General features: G+C 44.7%; 1 protein-coding gene across 4 annotated transcripts in view; it reads left to right on the top strand.

Annotated features, from left to right (window-relative positions):
- The window catches only part of FARP1 (FERM, ARH/RhoGEF and pleckstrin domain protein 1), a 268,168-nt gene that overhangs the window by 28,383 nt on the left and 223,076 nt on the right, over window positions 1-16,709 (top strand). Inside the window, exon 2 of one of the 4 annotated variants that reach the window (XM_053311101.1) lies at window positions 1,708-1,795. The exons of the other annotated variants lie outside the window; for them this stretch is intronic. The gene's annotated coding sequence lies outside the window, so the exon portion shown is untranslated. The remainder of the gene's footprint in view (window positions 1-1,707; window positions 1,796-16,709) is intronic. 4 annotated transcript variants of the gene reach the window in all.

Below are 16,709 nucleotides of genomic sequence, written 5' to 3'. Positions count from 1 at the left end.
AATTGAATTGCTGTTGTCCCTTCCAGAAGGCCTACCACCTCTTTGACCTCAGAGAGCAATGCCAAACACCCACAGAACCTCACCTTATTACTCTGTAATGCCCAGTCAGTTCAAAATAAATCTGAGGTGGTCCATGACTTGATTATGGATGAAAGAGCAGACTTGGTATGTATTACGGAGACCTGCTCAGGAGAGGCTAATAGTACAACTGGTACAGAATGTAGCAGTCAGCTTGGTCTATGGGACAACTCAAAGGGACCACTTAACACCAGTTTTAAGAGGGCTGCACTGGCTGCCAATATGTTTCCGGGTGAAATACAAAGTGCTGCTTATTACCTATAAAGCCCTTAATGGCTTTGGTCCCGGGTATTTAAGAGAACGCCTTCTTTGTCACAAAGTCTGCCTCCTGTTACAGTCTTCTGGAGAGGTCTGGTTACGGTTGCCACCAGCTTGTTTGGTGGCAACCCAGGACCAGGCTTTCTCTTTGGCTGCCCCATGGCTTGGGAATATGCTCCCTGCTGAAATAAGAGTATCTCCATCTCTGTTTGTTTTCAGGAAGACCCTCAATACTCACCTGTTCTCACAGGCTTTTAATTAGAATTAATTTTAATTAGCTGACCTGGCACAGAACATCTGTGGCCCGAGTTCTCCCTGTCTTCTCCTTCCCCCCTCCCTTCAGCCCCAGTTCATTCTCCCCCAATGGCTGACCGTTGCTTCCTCTCCCTACCCGGCAGCCAGCCAGCCTGGCCACTGCTTCATCTCCCCGCCTGGCGGCTGGCCAGCCTGGCTGCCGCTTTCTCTCGCTGGCCACTCACCTTCCTCTCCCCCTCCCCTCGCTCATGAACTCTCGCGAGAGCTGCCTCACATGAGATTAGCGGCGGGTATGTTTTAAGAGAGGGGGAAATAAATAAATAAGTAAGTAAGTAAGTGTGTGTGTGTGTGTGTGTATAGCTAGATAGATATAGATATAGATAGATAGTATAAGTATAGGTAAGTATATACAGTAAGTTTAGTATATTAATATTTAATATTTATAAAGTTTAATAATTGTTTTATGCGGCTGTTTTTAGTTCTGTTTTATGCTGCTGTTTTAATTATTTTGTGTATTTTAATCTGTGCTGATTTTTAAATATTTTAAATTCTGTACACAGTCTAGAGATGTACATATCAGGTATTATAGAAATATGATTGATAAATAAATAAAGACCCTTAAGACAAACCTGTTTTCTCAGGCTTTTAATTAAAACAAATTTAAAACTGTTTTACTCCGTGAACATTTTTTAAAATTGTTTTATTTTTATATTTTACTTTAGACTATGTACAAATATGATATATACCTAGAGGTATATACCAGGTGGTTTATAAATATGACTGATAAATAAATAAACTCACATTTATGAGAATAAAAGTCTGTTATGTGACTTTTCCCTACTTTTTCAGTTTGAATTTATCCTTGTGGCTTCAATATTTAAAACTCTTTGTATCTTAAAACAGAGCTAAATAAGTACAGCCCAATCACTTCAAATGTGCCATAACAATATGTTTCAAAATGTGTTTGTCGGTCAGTATGGGCTTTGAAATGGTTGTGTAGAACGGTGTCCAGCATCAGCACACCAACTCTCATTTGGATGCCTCAAGGGAGTCTTCAAGGGAGTTATCACAATGAAAACAATTTGACAAGTGAAATGAGGTTCCTTCTCTTCACAGGTGGAGAGTTGTTCTCAGGGAAGAGCTCCTTCTGTGAACACAATTCTCCTTCCATGAATGGAAAGGGCTTCAATTCATGGAGTGCAAAGTTAGTATCTATTCAGTATACTGTTTTTCTCATGCTTTTGTAAACTGTAAAAAAAAGGTTAACATTTAAAGGAAATTTTGTTCTGCATGTAAGGTCTGTCCCTTTCCCCTATTACCTATTTATTGTTCAGTCTTTTGTACTGATGTCTTCAGTATTTACATCCTCCAAATACTTGTGGTTTCTGTTAAGGTTTCTCATTTTCCACTCCCTCATAAATGTTTGCTGGAAACCTTCTTTTCTTGCCTGGTGACTTCACTGTAAGGAATTGGTCACCCAGTATGTAGAATTTGGAATAATTTTACCCTTAATCTGTGTTGTTTTCTTTGTTGGTTTATGGACTTCAGTGCTTTCTCCCCAATGCTGTACTTCATATCTTTTCTCTTAAATCTTAATGAATTTCAAATAAATTTTCTTTAAAGCAATTGCTCTGCTCCTTCATGTATTCATTGAGGTCGTTCAGATGACCTCAGCTGCACACTTGGGAGGGCTGGTGGGGGGGAGGCAGTAGTTTGCCTGCATTCCCCCACAGATGAGCAGCAGCTGTCGGGCTCCACTGCGCGCCCACACAAGCAGCGCCAAGGCAGCGTCCAGAGCTGGGGTCGGGAGGAGAAATCCTCCTGCATCCCAGTGTGCCCCGTGCCAGCACCCCATGCCAGCACCCCACAGCACCCCACAGCTTGCTACCCAAAATGGCGTTGGGCCGGGGGGAAGCCCAGCTACCTGGCAGTGATCGCATAGACCTGCCAAGGTGGAATGACCTCTATGATCTGTTCTACCTCAGTAAAATGCCAGGTGCAAAAGGTGGGCTATCCTTGACTGGAGTAGTCAAGAGTGGAGGGCTTCTGGTGCTCCAGACAACATGAGCTACCTGGAGATTGTATGCCCAGACCAGCATACAAAGTGCTGGTCATTACCTATAAAGCCCAGAACGGTTTAGGTCCAGGATATTTAAGGGACCGCCTTCTTTGTCATGAACCCTGCTGCCTATTAAGGTCATCTGGGGAGGTAAGGTTAGGGTTGCCACCAGCTCATCTGGGGGCGACTCGGGGCTTGGCCTTCTCTGTGGCTCCTCCAGGACTTTGGAATGCACTCCCTGTCAAAATAAGAGCTTCTCCATCTCTGATTGCTTTTAAAAAGATAGTTATCCTGTGAAAATATTTTGTTTCACTCTGTGAATGGTTTTTAATTGTTTTTGTTCTGTGTTTTGTTTGTTGTTTTTATATTGTAATATGGATTGTGTACACTGCATAGAGATGTATATATCAGGTGGCATATAGTAGTGGTGTGCATGGAACCGCGCGTCTGCGTTACGGCGCTGGGTGGGGGGCTTCTCTAAGGACAGGGGGGTGCACTTACCCCTCCCGCCGCTTTTCATCCGCCAGTGCTCCTTTAAAAAAAAACTTCTTGGTTTTCAGCCGGAAGTACCGTGTGCATGTCCGCAGTGCTCGCACAGTACTTCTGGCCACAGTCGGGGGCAGGGGCAGCAGGGAGGTACGCTGCCACCCCAAGAAGTCTTTTAAAAAGGAGCTCCGGCAGGGGAAAAGGGGCGGGAGGGGTAAGTGCACCCCGCCCTTAAATACTCTCCCCCCACCCCGCGCCGAACCTTCGAACTGTGCCTCATTTGAACCGGTTTGGAAGCCTCTACAATGGTCTCCGGACTGGTTTGTGCACATCCCTAGCATATAAATATGATAAATAAATAAATGTTCTTATTAGTTGGAATTAGTGTCATTGGCTGACATCATGACTAATGCTGCATCGGTGCTTTAAGAGCAGCACACACATAGTATTCGCCTTCCGCACGAGTCGCTGCACTTCTGAAGTGCGAGTGCTCTTGCCGAAGAGTACAACTGTTTCCAGAGCTCTCTCTGTGCTGAGAAGCACTCTGTTACAGCAGAAACATGTCCCTAAGGGGCAGAGATGTGTTTCTACTGTAACAGAGCATTTTCAGAGTGTGGGGAGAACTCCAAAAATAGTCATGCTCTTGTAAAAAAGCATCCAGTCTTCGGAAGCACAGGGGGCTAGCGCTACTTCTGTACTGTTGTTAGAAGTGCATGGATAAGATTAGTCAGGAATCTATAAACTTAACAAAATTAGTTTCAAATGTAAATCAATATGATGAAAGTTTAGATCTTGTTGAAAGCAGAATGTGCAGGAGAAAGTATGTCTAATTTTTAGAGCAAACTTTGTGCTTTGAGGTGTTTGCAAATGGGTATGTCACTTTTATTAGTGGTTGTATTTGCTGTTGATGAGATCATCTGAGACCTTTCAGAAAGCTTAGCTGCCCAGAAAGTTAGTACTCCTCACCTGAAAACTATGGCTGACTGTTCTGCTTTTGAGAATCTTATTGACTGAACTCTGACATTGCTGTGCTGTGTTGTAATCTTAAGCAATTTCCAGACTATTTTAAAGAGAGTCTTAGTGAGCAATTTCTGACAAATACTTCTGAACTGAAATACTGTTTGGCAGACTACACAACTGAAACATGTTATAGGGAGATTTGTACGCTACCATTAGTGGCAAAAATGTTTCTTTCTCACGGAATTACTGTGGTATCTGAGAAATGAGTAAGGATATTGTGTGTCCCCTTTTTTTTTTAGTAGCATTTTTGTGCCATAAAACATCAGAATACAAATTTTGGGTTTTCACCGCTTATTATTCTTTTGCTGGAATATGCTAAGGCTGACTTGTTCTTACCTCCTCTATAAACTTCATAGAGCATATGTCACAATAACGTCGTGTTTTAGATGAGGAGGTGGGAGTTGGGAAATAAAGGAGGAGTGATAAAGGTGATGAGGCTTAGGTTAGAACAGAGTTGCTCAAAGGTGTCCTGCTTCCTCTAGGCGAGAACTGCAAGAGTCACAGAAGCATAAGGTTCTTCACTTCTTATCTGAAGAAAAACTTTCTTTATTGAAACATCTGCAGAGGCAGATTCTCTTTCTTGGCAGTGTCTCATTTCTTTGTTTGTTCTGCCCTGCCTCTTTGTATCTTGTGGTTATGTTTTTCTCTTTTATTCTCTTTGCTGTATCTTTTGGACTTTGGTCTGGAGATATAGATAGAATGCATCAGTCTGTGAGAGATCTGCAGTTATCTTGTATTGTTTTTCCCCCTCTGATTGTTCCTGTCCATTGAAACAACTGATTTAGTAAGTACTATGTTGCTTAGCAATACATACAAATGTCACTTGCAAGATATGTATGCTGCTAATGTGCTGGGGCTAAGGATTCACCTCTGCTATGGATTATTTTTATATACTCATACACCCACTCATCCATCCACCAATCTTCTTAAATTTCTAAATACTCTTTTGGCTTAATGACAATAGATTATTAATTGGATAGACTGAATCCATTTTTACACGTTCACACATTCTATGATATAGATGTAGTATGTGTGGTGTTTCGAATCGGGTCTTTGATATTGCCAACTCACTCATAGAGAAAGCTAATGCTTTTATTTTCCCCCCTTCCCTCTGTCACATTCCAGACAGTTGTATTTGAGGCACAGCCAGAGATCAAGTAAGCTTTTCATTTTGAGCTTCACTGGCTGCCAAAAATCCAGTGTGCCTAGTAGAGGTTTAATACTGGGACATGTTGCTGTATATTGAGCTATTTGAGAAAAAGTGAGCCTGGCTGTTTTGTATACTGTACAATGCAGAATTCTGGAACTGAGTTCAGAATTCATTCTTCCAAAGAAAATATCAAAAAGTGGAATCAATTTCAAGTTATTGGGTACAGTCCAGAAATTTGATATGTGTGCATGGGGGAGAGCCATGCATGCAAAGGGAACTTCATTTTCTGTTTCAGCCACAGCAGTAGAAGAGAATTTTATGTTCAGTTTTAAAAAGTACTTGCATCTAAAGCAGCAAAATTACTGCATAACGATAACAAATGAAGTTCCAGGTGCATATGTGTTCCTCCTGAATATGCATCTTTGGATTGTCTTATGTTTAATTCTTTCACAAAGCCATAGCAGTCATGGAACAATCCCTGTTATATTCCTGTGACTGTGATTTGGGACATCATTTAACATAAAATGTCATGCTACATTACTGCCTCACAGTCAGCACATGAATACTGATAGCCATTTTAAAGGCTGGTCAGCATGTTGAAAATTAGGAGGGATGCGGGAGGAAGTGATGTGAGTACATGTTGGGGAATTCAGTTTCTGTTCCTTGGAGTTCTTTGTCCCTTTCTGTAAAGCTTGAACTTCCTGGTCTCCTTTCTTCCAAATGTTCTAGTTTCAGACCATGTGGAAACCAGTTATTGCAATGTAATATAATATTCCGGTAGCGGACTACCAAGTCTTTGTCTCAGAGCAAGCCCACATGAGGGGAAGAAAAATGCTGAATCATCCCCTCCATGCGCTTGGGTGGAATTCCCAGGGGAACACTCTTCTCTGCTGTTGGAAAAGTACAAAAACCTTCCATGTGCAAACCTACATGTGGTGAGAAAACTAACAGCTGCCGAGCTCCTGAGGTGTGTATGTGCACCAGAGCCAGACCCCCTTCTAGCCCCCTTTCTTCTGAGTCAAGAAACTTCTCAGAGAGCTCTTAAAATGCAAAGGGGACAAAAAGCTTTATTCAAAATACTACAGACAGCTTCCATCTGAGGCTCTTTCAGCTTTTAGTTAACAGGCAAAAATACTCAGTGGTTATAAGAATACTTCAAAAAGCATCCCAGATGATATTGGGCCGCACAATCTAAAAATCGTGGTTACCGAGTTGCAAAGAACATGGATGAAAGAAAATACAAAAGCACCTTTAAAAGCTTACGGAGTCTTTTGTAACATCCTGGCTGGATGGGTGCAGGCTCAGCTTTTCTTAGCTTAGTTGAGTTAAAGGTAAACGATTAGAACGGTTTCAGGGATATGCAAAACACACTAAAGAAAGGAATATTGGTTCTTACTGTGAAGGGTTCTTTTTCAGGAAATGGGGCAGGTGGCCTAGCCGGTTCGTTGGGTACCGGCTTGGCTGGCTGTTTGGGAGGAGGGTGCCGAGGTTCTGAGGCCCTGGAGCGAGAGGTACACCTCTTGCATGTCAGCAGCCTGTGCCTGGGGATGAACTGGCCTCTTTTCCCTGAAGAGATTGCCCTCCGCCTGGGGCTGGAATCCAAGGATGAAGAGGATAACTGCCTCTTTTCCCCACGTGGTCCACAAGGAACCCGGGGGGTGGGGTGGTCGGGTGTAGGTTGAGGCTGCGAGGGCAGAATGGAGTTGCACTGTTTGATGATGAAATCTGTAAGCCACTCTGACATGTCCCTAGGGATTGGTGGGTTTGGAGCTGTTGGAGGCTCCCTGGCTTGGTCCTGAGGAAGCCCCCCCAGCGCCAGGTTGGGAACCGCGGGTAAAGGAGGGGAAAACAGTACCTGCCCAGCTGACCCCGTGGCCAGAGCTGCGGGCTGGAGCAAAGGCTCTTCCGGAAGCGGTTTGGGGACTGGCTGCTTCAGCGATGCTGGTATCTGCACATGAAGAAATGTTGGGACTGGCTGTGGCATGTCCAGCAACAGCACAGAATCCGCATTGGCACCCTCTGGTCTCTTGAGCGTCCACTGTTCCTCCCAGTTTGGTTCTGGCGCTGCCTGGAGGCACCATGGAGATATCTGAGTGCAGACGGTGTGCACTAACAGCCACTTGCTAAGCCTCAGACAGGATGGTGATGCAGGCTGTTTTTTTGGACCCCGGTTTGTCCTTCACATGCCTGGTCTTCTTTGGTGCCTTCCCTGCTGGCAAGGGTTCCGCTGCCGGCGACTCTGCCATGATGGAGGGGGCGGGGAGTGAGGTGGTGGGAAGAGGCGGTACACGTGGAGCCAGTGGCACCACATGTCCACCCTGCCATGAATTCTTACCTTCCAAAAGGGGACCCTCTGAGAGGGAACCCCCAGCATGTCCCCTGCGTGGGAAAGCTCCATTGGCAAGAGCGGCATGGGGAGAAAACAGAGAAGGGGTGTGTGTCATATGTCCTGCTCTTAGCCCGAGCCTCCTTCCTTCTCACAGAGACCTTCTCTTCCTCCTCATTGCTCTCTAGGTCCTACGCAGCTTGTGTGCTGCTTGGCTGAACCCTGGAGTTCACCAGCCTGTAAGGACAGGGTTCCGTTCTGGTTTACTCTTTAGGGGAGAGGAGGGGCTGATCACTACAATACCAGATATTTGTTTAGTTGCTTAAGCTCATAATCATATAGTGTTTGGGGTATTTATTAATAACTAGAAATTCTGGCTGATATCCAGAGCAGTGGAGTACGGACACTTCAGGAAGATGTGCCTGTGCTGTGGATAACTCTCCTAGCTATGGGGAGAGGGAGCAAATTTCAACAACTTGCTCTGGCTCCAGGCATGCCCTGGGTACCTGAGTTGCAGAGAGCCTCCAGGAACATAATTTTGGGTGACACAGGGTACTTCTGGAGCTAGAGCAAATAATCAAAATTCATTCTCCCTCCCCCACGAACTGTGCAGTCAATTTGTAATTACTTACATTTAAACAACCTTGTAAGCTGAACATTATTATATCCATATTGTAGATGTGGAGGTTGGTGCTGAGGCAGAGAGAGAAGGGCTTGCCTCTTAGTAAGTTTATAACAGAGGTGAGATTCAAGCCAAGGATTTCCTGATTTGAAGCTCAGTCAGTTAACCACTATGCTACACCAGCCTTCTGTGCAAAGCGCTTTAAAGTGTATTGGCCCACATTCTCTGTGGAAGTTTTAGGACAAGGGTGGGGAACCTTGGCCCTCCAGCTGTTGTTGAACTACAACTCCCATCATCCCCAGCCACAATTATTGTGGCTGGGGATGGTGGGAGTTTTAGTTCAAAAACAGCTGGAGGGCCAAGGTTCCCTACCCCTGTTTCAGGAGAACAGAGCAAGACCTGCTAGAAATATGCCCCTGACATCTTTCTCAGGGACATGTTTCTAAGCAGCAAAAATAGTTTTTGCAGGGAGGGAAAAGAAGCAAAAATTGCTTTCCATCTCCCTTCCCATGTGCTGGGCTGTGCATAGCCCAGTGCACTGCAAAGCAAGCCTTCAGCGCAACTAGTATCCTGGCTCTATGTGAGAGCTGAGCTCTTGCTCCACTCACCTAACACTGTAGACAGTGTGGGCCATTGTGTTTATATAAGCTTGGTTGTTAGCTTGCTCCACAGCTTGTATCTGTGTAGGAAATGTAAATACTGGATGTGGTTTTTAGTGGCCAGTCTTTAATGAAGAACATATTTAGGTTTTCCCTTTTCATAAAAATTGCGGGCCGTTTATGTTTCTGGGATCCCCAGATGGCTTTTCTATCTCTCATGTTGGAAGGGCATAGTCTGGATTCATGGGTGATGACTTGGATTTCTTACATTGCTGCCTTTTTTTCTTTTAAAAAACAGAATTGTTGAATTTTAAGGGGAGAGGAGTCGGTACCATCAGTTGAGGGCCTTTAATTTTGTGCAGAATTCCTAGATGGAAGCAACTTTCCCTTGGAAGTAAATTTGATTTTTACAGCCAAAGGTATTAATTTTGGGCATATGGTGAAATTGTCCTCATCTCAGCATTCAGTTCCTTGGGTAATTTGAGGTATATAATTTCATGGCTGTTGAAGTCTGTGATGTGTGTGTTCTGCTAGAAAGAGATGAAGTCTGGTTGGTTTTAAGCAGGCCTGGGAGATTTCTTTGCAGCCAAATGGTTTTAATTCTGTCCTAATATAATACCAGGCAACAGGCTTTTTTTTTTTTTAATGCCCATATGTAAATGAGCTATAATATTCCTTTTGACCTCACAATTACCATAAAAGGAGAAAGCATAGTCAATGGTTATAACCTCTGGGACTAGAGACAGTTTATAGTGTCTTTGAGTTGAAAGTTGCATGAAGGAGGTGGTTCTTATATAAATCCCACTTTCTCCTCTAATAAAAAGCTTTTGCAGGTTTCTGTATTGTTTCAGAAACCTGCAAAAACCTGTTTGAGCGGTGGACAAAAGAGATAAGAATATACACAATGGGAAATGATTCCTCTCTCAAAAAATCTTCAGCTTTCTCAAACGCCATTGTCTCTGTCCAGCCTTACACTTTCCTCTATTCTTTGGTTGCATTGTGGGACATAGAAAGCTTGCCTTTCTGCTTCTAATTCTGAGTGACCTGTGACTACTACTTTACTAGTGCTTTTTGATGGTGGTGGGATGCTAAATTTATAGGGTGGTTGAAAGTCACTTTGATACTAGATTGCTGGGAAAAATAATTGTCTATTTAGTCTGTACTTGACCACTGTGTTTAGACAAAGGAGTCTGACACATTTTGAGGTTGTGTAGTGTTGTTCAAATGTGTGCCATTTCCCAAGAATTCCCCTCTCCTCACAAAAACACATGATGTTACTTTCAAATTAGACATTTGGAAATTGTTTTACATGGTGCATGAGACAGAATATTGGACTAGAAGGATCCTTTAAGGGGTTGAGAGGCTATCGTCATATGTTGATTGAAATGATATAAAGACAATGTAATGCAACAGGAACCTCAGTATCATTTTTGAATTATTTTTGAATGGCTTGTGGATCATGCTGGGGTATCTTGAGATCATACAGTGCTTCATCGGTGGCACCTCTAATATGTGGCCACATTTGGAGTACTGTGTACAGTTCTGGTCAACATACCTCAGGAAGGACAATATAGAACTGGAGAAGGTTCAGAAGAGGGCAGCCAAGATGATCAGAGCCCTAGAGCACCTTCCTTATGAGGCAAGGCTACAATACCTGGGGCTATTTAGTTTAGAAAAAAGACGAATGAGGGGAGACGTGACAGAGGTCTATAAAATCCATGCATGGTGAGAAAGTTGACAGAGATAATTTTTTTCTCCCTCTCTCAAAACACTTGAACCAGGGGTAATCCCATAAAACTGATTGCCAAGAAAATTAGGACTGACAAAAGGAAGTCCTATTTCACACGATGCATAATTAACCATTGGAATTCTGTGCCACAAGATGTGGTGACAGCTAACAGCCTGGATGGCTTTAAGAGGGGTTTGGATAAATTCATGGAGGAGAGGTCTAGCAACGGCAGCTAGTCTGAGGGCTATGGGTCTGAGGCCACCTCCAGCCTCAGAGGCAAGATGCCTCTAAATACCAGTTGCGGGGGAGCAACAGCAGGAGAGAGGGCATGCCCTCAGCTCTTGCCTGTGGACTTCCCAGAGGCATCTGGTGGGCCTCTGTGTAAAACAGGATGCTGGACTAGAGGGGCCTTATTATTGCAATTCAAACAATTTCCCCCCAGTCAGCTCTGCATTAGCTGTTTTAAATCTCTTTCTCATAGATTTAGATCAGTCACTTTTGAGGGTATACTTGCCTCCTGGATTTTTTATTGAGTTACTGTCAGTCATTGATGCTGAGTGTTTTTAGAATTGTATGGTGTATAAGTAAGATTGTCCTGACAAACTGTAGGCAAATTAGAAGCTTGTATAAAACGACCAAAGAAATGTTTTCTGTACGCTGTCTTGAAATCCTCTGGAGAAAATTTACGTAAATGTTAACATTAAATTCACTATGATACGTCATCTGAGTGTGTATGGTTGTTAGTTCCCAGCTTAATTATAACTCTTCTTCTAACTATTCTCATTTGTGCTTTTCGTGTTGTGTTCATTTCTCCTGTTTGTTTATGGAACTGTTTTCAAGTTCTGTAACAGATAAATAACTCTATTCATAATCTTTATACACAAAGTTTTTTATAGATATTGTATGTATATATTGATATACATACATACAAACAAACAATAACTCATTGATCTTCACTGTTTTTCAAGCAGTTGCTACTTTGGCAAAAAATCTTCAACACAAGAGGCATTTCCCACTGTGCTGACCTCCTTCCCAGTTCTGGGAGGGCAGAACTCTGTTTGCACCTTTCAAGATAGTGCAGAGGCTCAAGAGGACTCAATTTCCTCCGAAGTGGAGCTCATCATGGATGGAATTAGGTGCTGCGCATGCTCAAGACAGGCTGGAAATTAATTTGCTGGATCCTTCCGCCCGAGGGCAGGACTCCCCAGTTCCGGTACTGCCTGGTCGGGACTGGCAGCACTGAGAGTTGCTTTCTCTTCACAGTGCTTTTTTGTGGCCTATTATAGCTACCTTCCTTCTCTTTTTTCTGCTCCCCTTCCCGCCTCCTAGGCTTGTGCCAGGGTAAGAAGGAAGCTGATATATTTTTATTTATTGTTCCTTGTAACAAAAAACTCCAAATTAACGTCTTCAGTTTTTATTTGGCCAGATTGGATTTACTTTCGTTTTTGCTGTTTGTTTGGTTGCTCAGTCTTAGCCAGCAAGCTCTCTAGTATGGAGCATGCCCACGTGGAGGAGATCTTGGCCACTTTCCTATCGGACGGCTCTCGTCCTCCGCAGCCCTCGGACGCTGGTTCTATCATGCCACAGGCTTTGCAAACGGTGTCATCGGCCCACCAAGCACAAGCCCTTCTTGCTCCGGCGGCGGCTGCTACTTTGGAAGCACGGCGTTCACCGCATAAGTGGAGTAAACATGCTAAGGAGGGTGGCAATTCCAAGCCCAAAAAGAAAAAGAGAGCCTCAGCCTCATTGCTTGTTCAGGCTGTGTGCCTGAACAAGCACGGCCACACTGGGAGGCTTTAGCAGACAAACCAAAAAGATCAGCAAGCAGCAGCACTCTACCTTCAGGTGCGCTTGTGGCCCCAGTTCTCTCCTCCCCCTTGCATGAGAGTGTAGTCCAGCTGCGGCTGCTGGCATCTCCCGGGGACCGAGAGCCTCTTCTTTTAGGTAATGCCCCTTTTCCAGTGGACTCTGCTCTCCACCTGATGTGACGGGCAGGTTGAGGGAGTTCTTCACCAGGGAGTGCCTCCCGCTCCTAGCGCAGCCGCCTCTGCCTGCCGTTCCACTGCCCTCCCAGCCTCCTCCCGTGCCTAGTCACCCACATCCCCGCGGGATCTCCTCTTCTTCATCACTGCTCTTGAGCCCAGGTCGGGAGGCTATCCCCCCGTTCGAGAGGAGCAAGTTCGTCCTGAGGGGTTTTCATTTGGGTTGAAAGCATTCTTCTTCCTTGTCATCGTCTCTGGAGCCCCAGCCTAAGTGTCCACGAGTCCCTCGGCCCACCTCCTCTGGCCCTCCTCATCGTCCCCCACTGGCCCAGGAGATCATGGTTCCCGGACTTGATCAACCTGTCAACACGCCCCCCCCCCCGGCCCCTGCCACCCCGGCAGGACCTTCTAACCCAGGGCCCGATTGTCCACCTGGAACCGGGCTGGTTCCAGTTATGCGCTGGGAGGTTGAACTCCAGAGATTGACCGCTGCTGGCTACTCTACTCAGGTCCAGCAGACCATACTCTCAGCGTGTAGGCCCTCCACGTAGTATCGGGCTACTTGGGTGACTTTCTCCAGGTGGTCGCACAGACATTGGCGGGACCCCCAGGCAGCGGGTTTCCTGGAGGTCCTGGATTTCCTGCAAGGGGGCGTGAACCTTCAACTTAGACCCAACACTCTGAAGTGGCAGATTTCAGCCCTGGCCTTGGTCCTTGACCTTTGTTCTCTGGGATCTAGCTCTCTCCACCCTCACATCTCCCGCTTCCTTAAGGGGGCTTCCAACCTTGCTCCCCCACCCATTCAACGCTTCCCCTCATGGAGCTTAAACAAAGTCCTCAACGCCCTGATCCAGCCACCCTTTGAACCTTGGCCGCAATTCCTATTAAGATCCTTTCCTACAAGGTTCTTTTCCTGATGACCATCATCTCGGCACTCCGCATGTCTGAGTTGGGGGCATTATCCATCCGTAAGGAACTCTGCTTGTTCCAGCCTGATTTAGTTGTCCTCAAACCCAACCCCAGCTTCCCGCTAAAAGTCAACACAATCTTCCACTGATTTCAGGATATCATCCTCCTGTCCTTCTGCCCCAATCCCCAGCACCAGCGGAATTAGACCTGGTGTAAGCTGGGTGTACGCCGAACCCTCAAGGCCTACTTGGAATGCACCAAGGAGTGGAGAAAATCGGACTCTCTCTTTGTGTCTTTCCAAAGGCAGTTGCTGGGGCAGAAGGCCTCTAAGGCCACCCTGGCGGGTTGGATTAAGGCCTGCATCAAGCTGGCCTATGCTTCACAGCACTTTCCGGCCCCAGCTGGAATTATGGCTCACTCCACGCGCAGCGTGGCCACCTTGGACCTTGGCAGCATTCGCCGCCCAGACCCCACTGGTGGACATTTACCAGGCCACCACATAGTCATCCACATTCAGTATTACAAGATTCAGTCCTTCTCACTCCCGCAGGAGGCTTTCAGATGAACAGTGCTCCAGGCAGTGATTTGAGGACATCGGAACCCTCCCTCCAGGAATATAACACTTGGGCATGTCCCATCCATGATGAGCTCCACTTCAGAGGGAAAAGGAACATGGGTCTTACCCGTGAAGGGTTCTTTTTCCCTGAAGCTGGAGCTCATCAGACCCACCTGGATGTCCTGACTGGAGTCAAGTGCTTCATTTTTCATAGTGTACATAGGTTACCTACTCCATGGGGGTCCACTTATGGGGGTCCACTTATGGGTGGTGGCAGCTCCCAGGGAATAGGAATGATTAGTATCTCCCTTCCTGTCCTCTGTTAACTTCCTTCCTATCCTTGTACAACTCTTTTACCGTTCTTTTCTGCAGTTGGTTCTGCCTTGTTTTTCTAGTGGTATCGCCATCTCAGCGCTGCAAACTCTCACTACAGTCCTGGAGCTGGGGAGTCACGCCCTCGGGTGGAAGGATCCAGCAAATTAATTTCTGGCCTGTCTCGAGCATGTGTGGCACCTAATCCTATCCATGATGAGCTCCAGCTTCAGGGGAAAAGAACCCTTCACGGGTAAGACCAATGTTCCTTTTCCTCAGAGGAGCCCCACGGACACACTGAGCATAGTGCAGCACTGCATCTTCAACACAAGAGCCATTTCCTCTGCATGTTTCCAGGGAGACTGTGAAGAGTATCCAACTTTAGCCAAAGCTATGTACAGGCCTGATAAATAATTAGTCAGGAAGCTGGACTTAGGGTTGTTGGGGGCTGCCGCTGCCTCCTGACCTTACAACGAAGAAAACGGCAATAACTGGTTCAAAAACTAACCACAAATGGTAATACTGTCAGTATAAAAAGTCTATACTTTTTATTCTGACAGTATACAATATTTTCATCAGCAGCTCAAAACTGCTGATGAGACAGCATAGTGTAGTGGTTAGAGTGTTGGACTAGGACCAGAAAGACCCGAGTTCAGATCCCCATTCAACCATGAAACTCACTTGGGTGACACTGACTAACCGACATGACAGGATTGTTGTGAGGATAAGAATAACCATGTTAATAAAATAACCATGGCTCTGAGCGTCTCAGAGGAAGAGCGGGATATAAGTGTTAAAATAAATAAATAAATAAATAAATAAAACCTGACTATTTGACTTTGGGAGGTTGTGCATAGTCTAAAGCAGCATACTTGGAAGTAGTATCCATGGAAAACAATGGACTTGATTCTTAAGAGTGTATTTGGGGGTTCTGAATGTATCACTGGGCACACTGCTAACTGGGCAAAGAGGCACCTTTTACCGTGGTGATTCTCTTTATTTAGCAGGGGGAGAGTAACTGGCCCTATCCACCCCCAGCACAGTACTTCCAGTGACTGTTGCGGTTTCGTTTTAGAATGTGAGCCCTTTGGGGACAGGGAGCCATCTTATTTATTTGTTATTTCTCTGTGTAAACCTCCCTGAGCCATTTTTGGAAGGGCGGTATAGAAATTGAAATAATAATAATAATAATAATAATAATAATAATAATAATAATAATAATAAAATCAGACACTTTCTCTTCCTCCACTACCACTCTTAAAAGGAATCAACACATGGATAATACCACTCATACCAAGGAAATTTAGTTTCTTCATTTTGTAAACCATTATTTCTTAATTATGTCAGAAATATATTTTTATTATTTATTTTTATTTTATTTATTTGATTAATATACCACACTTCCAAAAATGGGCAGTTTACATCAAAAACAGTTTGGGTTTCCCCCCAAATTGTAAAGGGAAAAGGCTTGTAATGTGCCTGACCACCATCTATTTTCAAGATATAATTCTTACTTCAGAGGCATGTTGGAATTTGAACTGAGTTTCATTGAGTCCTTGAAGTTGGACAAAAAGAAGTTGCAATATTTCTGCATAATTAAATAGCCTGGCTAGTTTATTTAATTAACTACCTTGCTTGTGTAAGTCTCTAGGTGATTTTAAAATGTGCAAGATAAATATGATTATGCATAAGGACTGGCATCCAGATGAATGCAGCACTTGTGCAAATATGTTGCACCAGCTTATTCCACTAAGTCAGGAGCTTGCGTTCCAGACTAGTGTTGCCTTTGCATAATAAGGCACAGAAGCAGATGGCCCATATCCTGTTCTGCTACTTTTTGTTGCACAAGGGAAATGCTTGCGCAAGCAGAACAAAAGCGCAAGGGCTTGTGCAACTGTAAGTCTCCATAGTTACGCAACTCTCTGTGTGTGTGTGCGTGCGTGCGTGGACGCGCACTTGTGCATCCTTGTTCATTGTGTTAGTCAGATGTTAGTCTGGGTGTCAGTCAACTTGTTTTAAGAAAATCTTATAGAATTGCATGGCTTGGAACTAAGCAGTGAATTTAGTTAGTAATAGTTTGAACTGCATTTCTGAAGCCTGGATTTTTTCCATCCATCCATCTTATTTCCATCCATCTACCTCCATCCATCTTATCTGGATGGAGATAGCTTGGCCACTGTTACTCATGCTCTGGTAACCTCCTGCTTAGATTACTGCAATGAGTTGTATGTGGAGCTGCCTTTGAAAATGGTCCAAAACAGGGCTGCAAGATTACTAACTGGGGCTGGGTATTTTGGTCATATCATGCCAGTGCTTCTTCAGCTGCACTTATTCCCAATCCTCCTCCTCCTCCCTGGACTCCAGTCTG

The sequence above is a fragment of the Hemicordylus capensis genome, chromosome 3 (assembly GCF_027244095.1).
Source record: "Hemicordylus capensis ecotype Gifberg chromosome 3, rHemCap1.1.pri, whole genome shotgun sequence".
NCBI lineage: Eukaryota > Metazoa > Chordata > Lepidosauria > Squamata > Cordylidae > Hemicordylus > Hemicordylus capensis.
This window is presented reverse-complemented; position numbering and strand designations above follow the sequence as displayed.